Source organism: Leopardus geoffroyi, chromosome A3, assembly GCF_018350155.1.
Source record: "Leopardus geoffroyi isolate Oge1 chromosome A3, O.geoffroyi_Oge1_pat1.0, whole genome shotgun sequence".
Lineage (NCBI taxonomy): Eukaryota > Metazoa > Chordata > Mammalia > Carnivora > Felidae > Leopardus > Leopardus geoffroyi.
The window spans coordinates 30,638,686-30,651,347 of NC_059336.1; the positions used below are offsets into that span (position 1 = coordinate 30,638,686).

The window sequence follows — 12,662 nt, forward strand, 5'->3', positions numbered from 1 at the left end:
TGTAAAGTCTCTATTTTCAGTTTAAATCATTCCATCAGATTTTTATGAGACTTCACTTTGATGATGGTGAGGTATTCAAATTTGATGTCTTGTATTCCTTTCTGACCTCTGTCCTAAGCACAACCATACATACAATATAATTTCACAAATAATCCGCTTATCAGCACTTAATGACCAACTTCTATTTAATTCAGTCTTGTGATTCAGTCTTGTGATTAAGGACGGAACTCTTAAAAGAGTATGGATTGTAGGAAAAAGAGCAGAATAATGCTGAGATAGGAGTACAAAATGAGAAGTTGTAAAGAAGGAAAATACTCTCAGGTTGAACTTTACATCATAATTACAAAGGCAGTACAAAGAAGTGAGATGTAATGAGCAGTTCTCATTCTTAGCATGAAAACAAACCCTAAATGTAATATAATACCTGCTTACTTTTAGAAATAAGCTGATTCCCCCCACAAATGTTATTTCTCACAACAAAAGAAATAAAAATGTAACAGGAGAGCAATGCCTGTGTCACTCAAAACCATACTCTAATTACCTGGGGATGTTTAATTTTCAACATCTCTCAAGTTTGATGAATGGGCCAGTGAGCCTCTTTCTTTAGAGCCAGATCTTATTCTACATTAATGGCTCATCATCTCCTGGGTTCTTGTACAGGTGGGCATAATAGACACCTGCAGAGCACAAAACAGATATAATTCTTAAAAATTGGTAAGTGCTTCTAGTTGCTGGAGTAAATGTATTATTGTTGGTGTAATGCTAATCTACTTATTTACTAGAATTATTAAAAAGATGGATCATGAAAAGAAAAATCTTCAGTATGAACTTAAAAAAATTTTTTTTTGATGTTATGGATATGTTATTTGAGAAATGGTTATCTTTTCTATTCCTTCAAGAAAACCAACTTGATTATACAGAAGGAATTTAAATGATTATTTGCAGATGACAGTAAAATAAAAAAGAATACTAATAAATATACACAATCTATATTAAGAAAATATGAAAGATACAAAAGAAGATGTAAATAACTGAAAATATATATCTGCTTCTTGGTTGTGGAAACTCAATATCATAAAGATTATCAATTTTCTTTAAATCTATAAATTTAATGCAGACAAAATGAAAAATACTGCCATAATTTGGCTTTTTTTCTGGAGGCTGGAGGGTAGTTAGAGAAGCTAGTTCTAGTTCAACAGGAAAAATGAAAATGGGAAAATAGCAGACATATTCCAAAAAAGAAAAACTTGTGTTACTAACACATGAACTGACAGATTACAGGACAGAATAGAGATGTGATAATTAATCATAGCTGCAGTTTGCCAAATATCTCCAGTTTTCCATCTTCTGGGCACATGTATGACTACACTGATGGTGTGAGACTCTCCAGGGCCCTCTTCCCTCTAGCCAGGACAAAGAGCAATGTTCAAGATGGTGGCAACCCTGTTGGCCTAAGTTACTGAGTGAAAGTCACGGTGCTGAGCCTCCAGCGACCCTTGATGGACATGTACCAAAAGGAAAGAAATTTCTTATTACAAACCACTAAGAGTTTGAGGTTGTTTGTTATGGCAGTTTAACCTAGCCTACCCTGGTGGATACGAGAAAGCTGGAGAGCAGTCTAAATTCATATAGGAATCTAATATATTATAAAGTTGATATTATCCAGTAGTTGATATTACCCATTAGTAAGCACTCACACATTAGTGACATTGCCAATTAGTAAAACTGTCAGCCTCCATGAGAACAACTTGACAAAATTATGCATGGATTTACCCATTGACCCAGCAATTCCACATTTAGGAATTTAATTTTCAAATGTGCTTACATGTCTACTCAAAAACACATATATACCAGGCTCTTCTTTGCAGTCCTGCTTGTAATAGCAAAAGGTTGTAAGCAACCTAAATATGTAACTGGTTACAGTTTATCACCATAAACTAATTTTGCAGTTGTTAAAAAATGTTGTAAATAAGATACCTAGGAATAAACCTAACCAAAGAGGTGAAAGACCTGTACTCTGAAAACTATAAAACACTGATGAAAGAAAGTGAAGACAACATAAAGAAATGGAAAGACATTCCATGCTCATGGATTGGAAGAAAAAATATTGATAAAATGTCCATACTATCCAAAGCAACCTACACATTTAATGCAATCCCTATCAAAATATCAACAGCATTTTTTCACACAGAACTAGAACAAACAATCCTAAAATTTGTATGGAACTACAAAAGACCCCGAATAGCCAAAACAACCTAGGAAAAGAAAAGCAGAGCTGGAGGCATCACAATTTCAGACTTCAAGTTATATTACAAAGCTGTAGAAATCGAAACCGTATAGTACTGGCACAAAAACAGACACATGGCCAATGGAACAGAATGGAAAACCCAGAAATAAAGCCACAATTCTATGGTCAATTAATCTTTGACAAAGCAGGAAAAAGTATCCAATGGAAAAAAGTCTCCTCAACAAATGGCGTTTGGAAAACTGAACAACAACTTGTAAAAGAATGAAACTGGACCACTTTCTTATCCCATACACAAAAATAAATTAAAAATGGATTAAAGACCTAACTGTGAGATCTGAAACCATAAAAATCCTAGAAGCGAACACAGGCAGTAACCTCTTTGACATTGGCTGTAGTAACTTTTTTCTAGAGCTGTCTCCTGAGGCAAAGGAAACAAAAGCAAAAATAAGCTATTGGGACTACATCAAAGTAAAAAGCTTCTGCACATCAAAGGAAATAATCAACAAAACTAAAAGGCAACCTACAGAATGGGAGATGATATTTGCAAATGATATATTCAATAAAGGGCTAGTATCAAAAATACATAAAGAACTTACAAAACTCAACACTGAAAAACAAATAACCTAATTAGGAAATGGGGAGAAGACATGAAGATATTTCTCCAAAAAAGACATAAAAAACGAAACAAAAAATTAACCAAAAGACATACAGATGGCCAACAGACATATGAAAAGATGCTTTACCATCACTTATCAGGGAAATGCAAATCAAAACTACAATGAGATATCACCTCACACTGGTCAGAATGACTAAAATCAACACAAGAAATCAAAGGTGTTGGGAGGATGTGGAGAAAAAGGAATCCTTTTGCACTGCTGGTGGGAATGAAAACTGGGCAGCCACTCTGGAAACCAGTATGGAGGTTACTCAATAAGTTAAAAATAGAATTACCCTATGATCCAGCGATTGCACTACTGGGTATTACCCAAAGGATACAAAAACACTAATTCAAAGGGATACACGCACCCCCATATTTATTGCCCCATCATTTTTAATTTTTTTATTAAAAAATTTTTTTAATGTTTTTATTTATTTTTGAGACAGAGAGAGACAGAGCATGAGCAGGGGAGGAGCTGAGAGAGAAGGAGACACAGAATCCAAAGCAGGCTCCAGGCTCTGAGCTGTTAGCACAGAGCCTGACGCGGGGCTCAAACTCACAGACTGTAAGATAATGACGTGAGCTGAAGTCGGACGCCCAACCGACTGAGCCACTCAGGTGCCCCTGCCCCATTATTTACAACAGCCAAAATATGGAAACAGTCCAAGAGTTCACTGATTGATGAATGGATAAAGAAGATGTGGTATATATATATACAGTGGAATACTACTCAACCATAAAAAGAATGAAATCTTGCCATTTGCAACAACATGGATGGAAGGAGCTAAAGAATGTAATGCTAAACAAAATAAGTCAGTCAGAGAAAGATAAATACCATATGATTTCACTCATATGTGGAAGTTAAGAAACAAATGAGCAATGGGGAAAAAGAGAGAGACAAACCTAGAAACAGACTCTTAACTATAGAGAACAAACTGATGGCTACCAGAGGAGAGGTGGGGGGGCAGGGGGTGGGTAAAATACGTGATGGGGATTAAAGAGTGCACCTATAATGATGAGCACTGGCTGATTAAAAATGTATTTTGTGCTGATTTGGCACAGTTTGCATGATAATATTACTAAGTAAACAAAATAAAAACAAGGTACAGAACTGTGTATGTGGCACAGTACCATAAATGTAAAAAGATTAAGAGAGAAACTAGCTTTGCATATGCCTAAAACATCTCTTAAAGGATATATAAAAAACTGGTACCAGTGACTGTTTCTGACAGGGCTGGAGGAAGACTGACTTTTCATCAAATATCTGTTTAAAATACTGAACCTGGGTGGTTCAGTTGGTTAAGCCTCCAACTTCGGCTCAGGTCATGATCTTGTGGTTCACGAGTTCGAGCTCCACGTTGGACTCTCTCTGCCCCTCCCCTACCTATGCTCTCTCTCTCTTTCTCAAAACTAAATAAACATTAAAAAATAAATAAATAGAATACCTTTTATATCTTATAATATGTGCATACATTACTTACTAAGGAGGCTACAACACAAATTTAACTGTAAATGTAAATAGAAAAAGGTTCCCTGTGTTGTTTGTAAAGATTTGTAAGGATTTTTCAAATTTGATTATTATTTAAAAGACTTGGTTGAAAACCCTGGCCTTTTTGGGACAGATTTGGTGAGGAAAATTTTCCATAAGGATTATTAGATATTTCATAAATATCCTGTGGCTATCCATCTTAAATCAACATTTGCTTAGGATAATTATCTAATGATTTTAATTCCTCTTTTACAAATTATATAAATTGTTTCTTCTCTCAATTATCTAATATTTCTAGAACAATGTTAAAAATACAATGGAAATTGTTTTCCTCATAATCTTATGAGATTGTTGTTTTATCAATAAATAAGATGTGTAGGGCGACTGAGTGTCTCAGTAGGTTGAGCATCCGACCTTGGCTCACAGTTCGTGAGTTTGAGCCCCGCGTCTGGCTCTGGGCTGACAGCTCAGAGCCTGGAGCCTGCTTCGGATTCTGTGTCTCCCTCTGTCTGCTCTGCCCCTCCGCTGCTTGCACTCTGTCTCTTGCATTGTCTCAAAAATAAATAAATATTAAAAAATAAATTAAATAAATAAATAGGATGTGTATAGCACTGAGACACAGACACAGGCACACATATACATACCATATATTAAGGAAGTTTCCATCTATTCTTAATAAACTACTTTTTTACTAAATTGGAAAATGCATTGCTTGAGGATAACAGATTTTATTTTTTCATTTTACCAACTCGGTAACAATCTTTTTAATATTTCTCTTCTTCAAAGACAAGCAATTGAAAAAAAAAAGAATCTGCTGCAGATCAGCATTTTTAGAATGTACCAATATATTGATACTAATACAAAGTTTAAAATTATGTGTTTCTGGGGCGCCTGGGTGGCTCAGTCGGTTAAGCGGCGACTTCAGCTCAGGTCACAATCTCGCGGTCCGTGAGTTCGAGCCCCACGTCGGGCTCTGTGCTGACAGCTCAGAGCCTGGAGCCTGTTTCGGATTCTGTGTCTCCCTCTCTTTGACCCTCCCCCATTCATGCTCTGTCTCTCTCTCTCTCAAAAATAAATAAACGTTAAAAAAAAAATTAAAAAATAAAATAAAATAAAATAAAATAAAATAATGTGTTTCTGCCCTGTCTTGAGAGACATTTTGTTTAATTTGTGGTTCACTAAAACTAGATACTCCAAAAAAAAAAAAGATAAGCAATTGAGGACTACTGATGAGCAGCTCTGACTTCACGAGATCTTCTATTTCTTTGACCTTTTGGTCTTGGCTTTAAATTAAAAAAATTTTTTTTTAATGTTTACTCATTTTTGAGAGGGAGAGAGAGAGACAGAGCACAAGCAAGGGAGGGGCAGAGAGAGAGGGAGACACAGAATCCAAAGCAGGCTCCAAACTCTGAGCTGTCAGCACAGAGCCCAGTGAGGGGCTAGAATTTACACTGTGAGATCATGACTTGAGTGGAAGTTGGATGTTTAATCTACTAAGCCACCCAAGCACCCCTGGTCTTGGTTTCAGATTGGGATTTTTGAAAAAGAGCCTGATTGATCTACATGAGGCTGCTTTAATGAAACAGCTAAAAATCAAGACAAAGCAAGAAGAATAATTAACATCTGATTGAAACCAGACAGCAGTCCTTCACCAGGTACTGAATCAGAGCATTAAACCACCTGAAATATGGATTTAGAATCAACTTTATAACCCTTAGATGTAAAATTTAAAAAAATTAAATTTTGCCACATACACCTCAGCACTACTTAAATATATTGGCTGAGTTTTTTTTTTTTTTTTTTTTTTTCCAATTTGTTATAGAATAACTTACTTTTGGAAACAAACTACAAGTTTGTATATAAGCCTCATATAATTGGTAGACTGGACATTGTACCTTTCTAGGGTCTTTCTTGAAAGTAGATCCACAGCTTCCACTGATGACTTTCACTTTAAATTTCAGGAAAACCAACAAATTTGGAGCTTTCACATTTGAAATTCTCTTCTTAGTGTTATGACTTCTAAAGCAAAAGGGCTAGACATTGGCTTAAATAAGTAAAAATAATGTTCATGTAAAATCTCTATGTTAAGTATACTATACAATATTCAGCTTACTGCTTTGTGGTTCTTAGTCATATTGGTTCAAGTTCAAACTGACTGTTAATGATAAAAGACTCAAAATAATGTAAACACAATTATAAATATATCACCTATGGATTCTGATTGCACTCAATGCTACAATACAATTAATCTAGGGAAAAAATAACCTTAAAAATCTCTGAAACTGGAGAATCTTTTTTCTTCAAACAATTCTTTAGGATATGAACCAAAGTGAAGATTTTGCATAGTGTTTTAGAGTTTATAACTAGCATTCACATATATAAATCTCATTTAATTCTTAAAATCACTGTGGGATGGGTATTATACTTTGTATTCAGATGAAGGAATTGAGACTAACAAAGGTCAAGGTAGCTGCCCTACTGAAAACAGTAGTGAATGGTGGAAGAGGGACTGAAACACATCTGAATCCAAATCCTTTCTTCTTCCCATAAGATCCTACTGCATCCTACTGTTGCATCCTACTGTTAGTGTTTCAATGGATGCACAAATGATTTCTGGGATTCCTGTGAGCAGTGAGTATGCTGATGCATCCTGGTTCATTGTTGTTGCCTTAGAGAGAGACTCAAGAAAGGCCAACATTATAATTACCAAACAATTTGGAGCTGTGAATATACATGTATATTTAAACTTTTAATTTTGAAATAATTTTAGAATTTCAGAGAAGCTGCACAAGTTACCATAAAATTCACCTAGCTTCCCCTAACGTTAAAATCTTACACAACCACCAGGACAGGAAATCAAGACTGGTGTAACACTACTGTACTGCCGACTTCTTTCAAATTTCACCAGTTTTTCTATTGATTTTTTTTCTTTTCTAGGATCTACTCCAAGATCTCACATCCCATTTAATTATGTCCCTTTATTTTTCTCCAATCTGTGACAAAGAACTGTGTCTTTTAAATTAAAATTAATTAAAGTTTATTTTATTCTGATTCTGAAAATGTCATGGCATTTCTGGAAACAGCACTGACTATTGAAAACATCACTTGGGAATTGCTGGGTATATGCGATAACCAAGAAGACATCCTGAACAAAGAGCCAGAGTGGCCTGAAAGACAGAAAAAGAGCCGCTCTTTAAATAAAGGAAAAAGTCAGCTGTGATAATCTGGAGAGGTCAGTTGTATTTAAGACATTTGTCCACAGAAAATACACGAACAATCACTTGTAACTCCCTGGAAAAACACAGGTTACCAGACAGAAATCAAAGCAACTCTGTTTAATGGAGCCGTCATGAAAGGTTATTATTATTATTATTTTTAATTAAAGGACTTGAGTTTGTTTAGTCTATAGATAAGGTAACTTAATAATTATATTCAAGTATACAAAAGGTTATTAGAAGGCACTACATTTCCTTTACATATGGATCACCTTTTGTAAATTGTATCATAAAAGTGGCTGAGTTGTGGCTAACTCTAAATCAAACCTGAACCACTGGGAAGGTGCACAGACCCTGTTCAAGTTACTTTGGGGGAAGTGCCAAGAAGGTCCTCTATAAACTTTTATAGGTTACCTCCTATTCTTGAAAGTTATGGGTTGAGCACATTAATTCCAGAACTTTATTGATGAATTCTCAATTACCAAAAAGGTAATGGTTTTTTAGAATTCATTCGTACAGCTTAGAATCCCTGAAGAAAGATTACATGGCATAAACTATACGTACTAAAACCTAAACAAGGAAGTTAAGTAAACCACAAGCACTTCTAGAGTAGTAAAACAAGAACAAGTTAACAAATGAAAAAGATTCTGTTGATTGAAGATTCTGTTATTGTACAGCCTTAAAATGAGAGAAAACAATGTCTCTGTGGTTTAGAAATTCATCAGCCAGGAAATGAGGGTAAATCAGAGGGCTCCACCGCAGTTAAGTGAGCTCTATGGAAGATGCCATAGGAGAGGCATTAAGTGCAGATTCAACCTTAGCCATTTCCCTCACTATGGCTGTGGGCAAGTCTCAATTCCCTCATATGTTAAGTGGGGATAGTTACCACATCTGTCTCTGGAGGGTGTACCTGTATATAGTGAGTGTTCATCAACATTATCAGGGTCTTTTCTAGTTCTTTGTTGCAAGGTTAGCATTGGAATTAGCGTCTGAATTTTCTCGTGTCAGGGATAATATGAGTCTAGGCCACGTTTTCCTGGGCCATTCTGTTCCAATCCAAATCTTTGAGCCTGGGCCACAAGTGGACTTCTTTCTGATGTGACTTGGAATAGGGAATTCTGGGAAATGGGAATTCGTTTAGCTACATTTCTTCAACAACAGTTATAGATGGCTGATCTGTATAAATCAAAAGCCTATCAGTTTTTAGATCTTAATTTTGTAGGAGAATTCTACAGCCATAAAACACCATCTAAGATGTTCATGACTAACTTAGCAAACCTCAAATAGTTATGAAGCCAGCGAAGTGTACAGGCTGTCTGGTACTTTGACACTGGTGATGATTACCTTAAGTTTATAGATAGTTTACCTTGTATTACCTCAGGTTTATAGATATTATAGTCCTATGCATAGCCTCAAAGGCTCTCCTTTGTCTACTGGGATCACTTTGTTCTTTTAAGAAAGATACGGGAAGACATCATCCTTAAGAGGATTTTAGGCAGACTATGGAACAGGTGGGATAATGGCACAGATGAAACATGTTATTTCAATATTCTGGGGATGAGTCTGGTTCTGCTGATTTTGTATTTTCAAAAATTCTGAAAAGGTCATAATCATTCCAAAACAGTGAATAATTCTTCTCTAAATGGGTTTTTAAGAGTCAAGACTTGCAATATCATTAGCCCTTAGAGGCTCTTTCCTATATAAAAAAATTTTTACAAGACCACTACTAATCTTCATCATGCAAAACACTATTATTTTGATTTTGTAGGTGGATATATTAGAGACTATTTATAAGTTTGTAATTTTTCTCCCTTTTCAAGATCAAGAATAAGATGGGTGGCTCAGGTCAAATGAAGCCTTACAAGGCATATGTTCCCTCTAAAGTCATTGTACATCTAGGGTTGGGTCTATTCTCTGCTTGATCAGTTCTCTTGGGGGCTACTGGGCTCAGTGGGAAAAATTCACACTAACTAAACTCACAAGAGCCTGGTTCATAAATCATAATATCAACTCATGAATTCAAACCAGGAAATTGACCTAGCAATTCTCTCTTGGAAGATCTTATGCATTAACCCAGTTACAGAAAAGAGAATCACATATTCTTAAGAGATGTTCCCATTACGTTGTCAGCTCTTCACCTATAAAATGACATTTCCATTTTGAGAACCAGTATCACCTACTTACAATGGCAAATGCTCCTTAGTTTTCCCTTTCATTTATCATCAACCAGATTGTAGTGGACTCCCCACCCCCAGTATCTTTTCTTCCTTTCTTCCACTATAGGTAGAACTTTTAGTGAGGCACATGGCTATACTTCCCACCTTTCCTTGCAGCTATGCATGGCCATATGTCTCACGGATTCACATGTGATGATTCACATGGAAATATCTCATAATTATGCTTAACAGAGCAGTGAAGGTACCTTCTACTTTCTGCTTCATCCCTCTCTCCATTCTGCTTCCTGTAATGTGGATATCACCATCTTGCTCAATAAGAATATGGTTTACACCCAAGAGGGAGGGTAGAGTGCTAAGAAGGAAAAAGGGACAATTGGTAAGCAGTCCCTGATGTCATGGAGCTCCATACCAGACTTGTGCCAACTATTACATGAGTGAGAAATAAAATTTAATCTTGTTTTAAGCCACTTTTTGTTTTGGGTTTTCTGCTACTCATAGCTGAATATTTATCTCATATATAGATGTTCTGGGTGAGTATTATTTTAAATTATTTTATATTAATAGTCCATTTGGAATATCAGACCATGGCTCCAAATTCTATTTCAGAAAAATTTGATTTTTGCTAAATTGATATTTAGCCTTCTGTCATGACACCACATTAGATAACTAATTAGAACACAGGAAATCCGACATTACAACACCCTAACCTCTTGATGTAATGTAGGAAGCAGTCTGGGCCCATCAGTAGTACATTTACCAATTACCTTCACAGAATCACAGAGTTAAAGACCATCAGCACTAATTAAGTATCATAGTCCAATTGCTCGAATTTATAGAGGAAGAACCTGAGGCACAGAGAGGTCAGGTTTTTCAAAGTCAAAAGGCTGGCCTTTGTTTTTTGTTCTTTTTTTAACTACATCCACAAATTTGAGGGGAAGATGCTCTGAAGACTGTATTTCTGTGCATCCTATCTCCAACATTTATACTAATATCTATCTATCTATCTATCTATCTATCTATCTATCCATCTCATTGGTTATCCCCAAATAAAATATCTAGGCTTTAGCTCACCAAGCTCACATAAAAATAAAAAATGCAGTATGTAACCACAGACATTAGCACATAACAGTAGCATGTAAACACAGACATTATATGATAATGTCTGAGGTATGCAGAATATTCAACAGGAAAATTAGTTACAAAAGGAAAATAGCAAATAAAAATGAGAGTGTGCAACAGTTTGTTACAACAGTCCCACAGAGTTATATCTTATTATCCATATTGAATGATGTACCTATAATTATGACATTATTCACATACACAAATGAAGCTGAAAAGAATGCTGAGACATGAATGAATCTTTTCCACAATCTATGTTAGAACACCATTCTTGGGTTGGCAGTTACAGTAACTATTTGTAGAACTTTTCTCATCATCTGTGACTGACAACCAGTCCTGAGATACCAGTCAACTTTACTTAAAAGAAAATCATTTCATCTCTTCTCCCTACAGGATAGGTTAGTGTACCTCTATGAATCTTTTTAAACATGTTTACTCATTTTTGTGACTGGAGGGATGGGCAGAGAGAAGGGACAGAGGATCTGAAGTGGGCTCTGCACTGACAGCACAGAACCTGATGCAGGGCTTGAACTCACAAACTGTGAGATCATGACCTGAGCTGAAGCTAGATACTAACTGACTGAGCCACCCAGGCACTCCCAGCTCTAGGAATCTTAGTATCTCTTTTTGTTATAAAAGAGAACATAGATAGACCTTGAAAATATCATGCTAGGTAAAAGAAGCCAATCACAAAGGACCACATATTGTCTGATTTTTTTTATATAAAAGCCCAGAATAGGTAAAATCTATAGAGATACAAACAGTAGATTAGTGATTGCTTAGGGTGGAGAACGGGCGAGCAGAAGGGGCAGGATGGAAGAGTGATGGCTAGGATACAGATTTCTTTTTGAGATAATCCAATAACAATGAGAATATTGTTAATATTAACAATGAGAATATTCTAAAAGTGACTGTGGTGATGGATGCCTAACTCTGAATATACCAAGAACCACTCACTGCATTGTACACTTTCAATGTATGGGCTATGAATTATGTCTCGGAAAAGCTGTTTAAAAAAAAGGGGAGAGGGAAGAGAACAGACTTAAGACAAACATTAGAAATGATGTATCCAGACTCTCCTAAAAAGTTAAGAAAGTATGCAGAGCAGTTAAGTGGTAACAATTTTTTTTAATATCATCTGACTGCTATTGGAATGGAACCAGCCACAGCTCAGTAGCCAGGTGAAAATGGCAGCATAACGGTCTCATCCTTATGAAAGGGAGATCACTGACATGTAGCGAGGATTGTTTGTTCTTGTGTTCCATTTTGTGTTCAACTCTTTCCATGTTCCATCAAATTGCCTAACAGCAAAAATCATTAGGAGAGCACTTTATTAAATGAGATAGACCATACTCACAATATCTCTGAAGTAACTCAATTATAAATTCAATAACTCTGAAACATTCCATTAGAATTACCTTCATTGAAGCACACAGTTAACAAATAGTAGGGCCAGAACTTAAATACCACATGCCTTTTTTGCCTTTAGGAAATTAAACTTGTAATTAACTGCAAAAATGTATGCTAGGTTTATAAGAGTTGGAAAGTTAGTTTGAATAAAATCTAAATGCGAGTTCCACTGATTTCACTACATTTGTTCTTATTTATCTTAGCCTGCAGAAAGTATTGGAATTCCTTATGAGGAGCCAGTTTTCATTTGCTTTATAGGAACTTTTAAGTCAGATTATATTTAAAATGTCAGAAAAAGAATATTAGAATTACAACCTCAGATCTAATAAATTCAGAATTGAACTAT

At 35.7% G+C, this 12,662-nt stretch overlaps 1 protein-coding gene across 3 annotated transcripts in view; it reads right to left on the minus strand.

The window, feature by feature from the left end:
• Nucleotides 1-12,662, minus strand: part of RNF24 (ring finger protein 24) — a 73,489-nt gene that overhangs the window by 46,512 nt on the left and 14,315 nt on the right. Inside the window, exons 1-2 of one of the 3 annotated variants that reach the window (XM_045445205.1) lie at nt 6,291-6,709; nt 542-677 (exon numbers count right to left, since the gene is read on the minus strand). The exons of 1 other annotated variant lie outside the window; for it this stretch is intronic. The gene's annotated coding sequence lies outside the window, so the exon portion shown is untranslated. Of the gene's footprint in view, nt 1-541; nt 678-6,290; nt 6,710-12,662 lie in introns of those variants that run through there. One more of the 3 variants, XM_045445204.1, reaches the window with a different exon arrangement.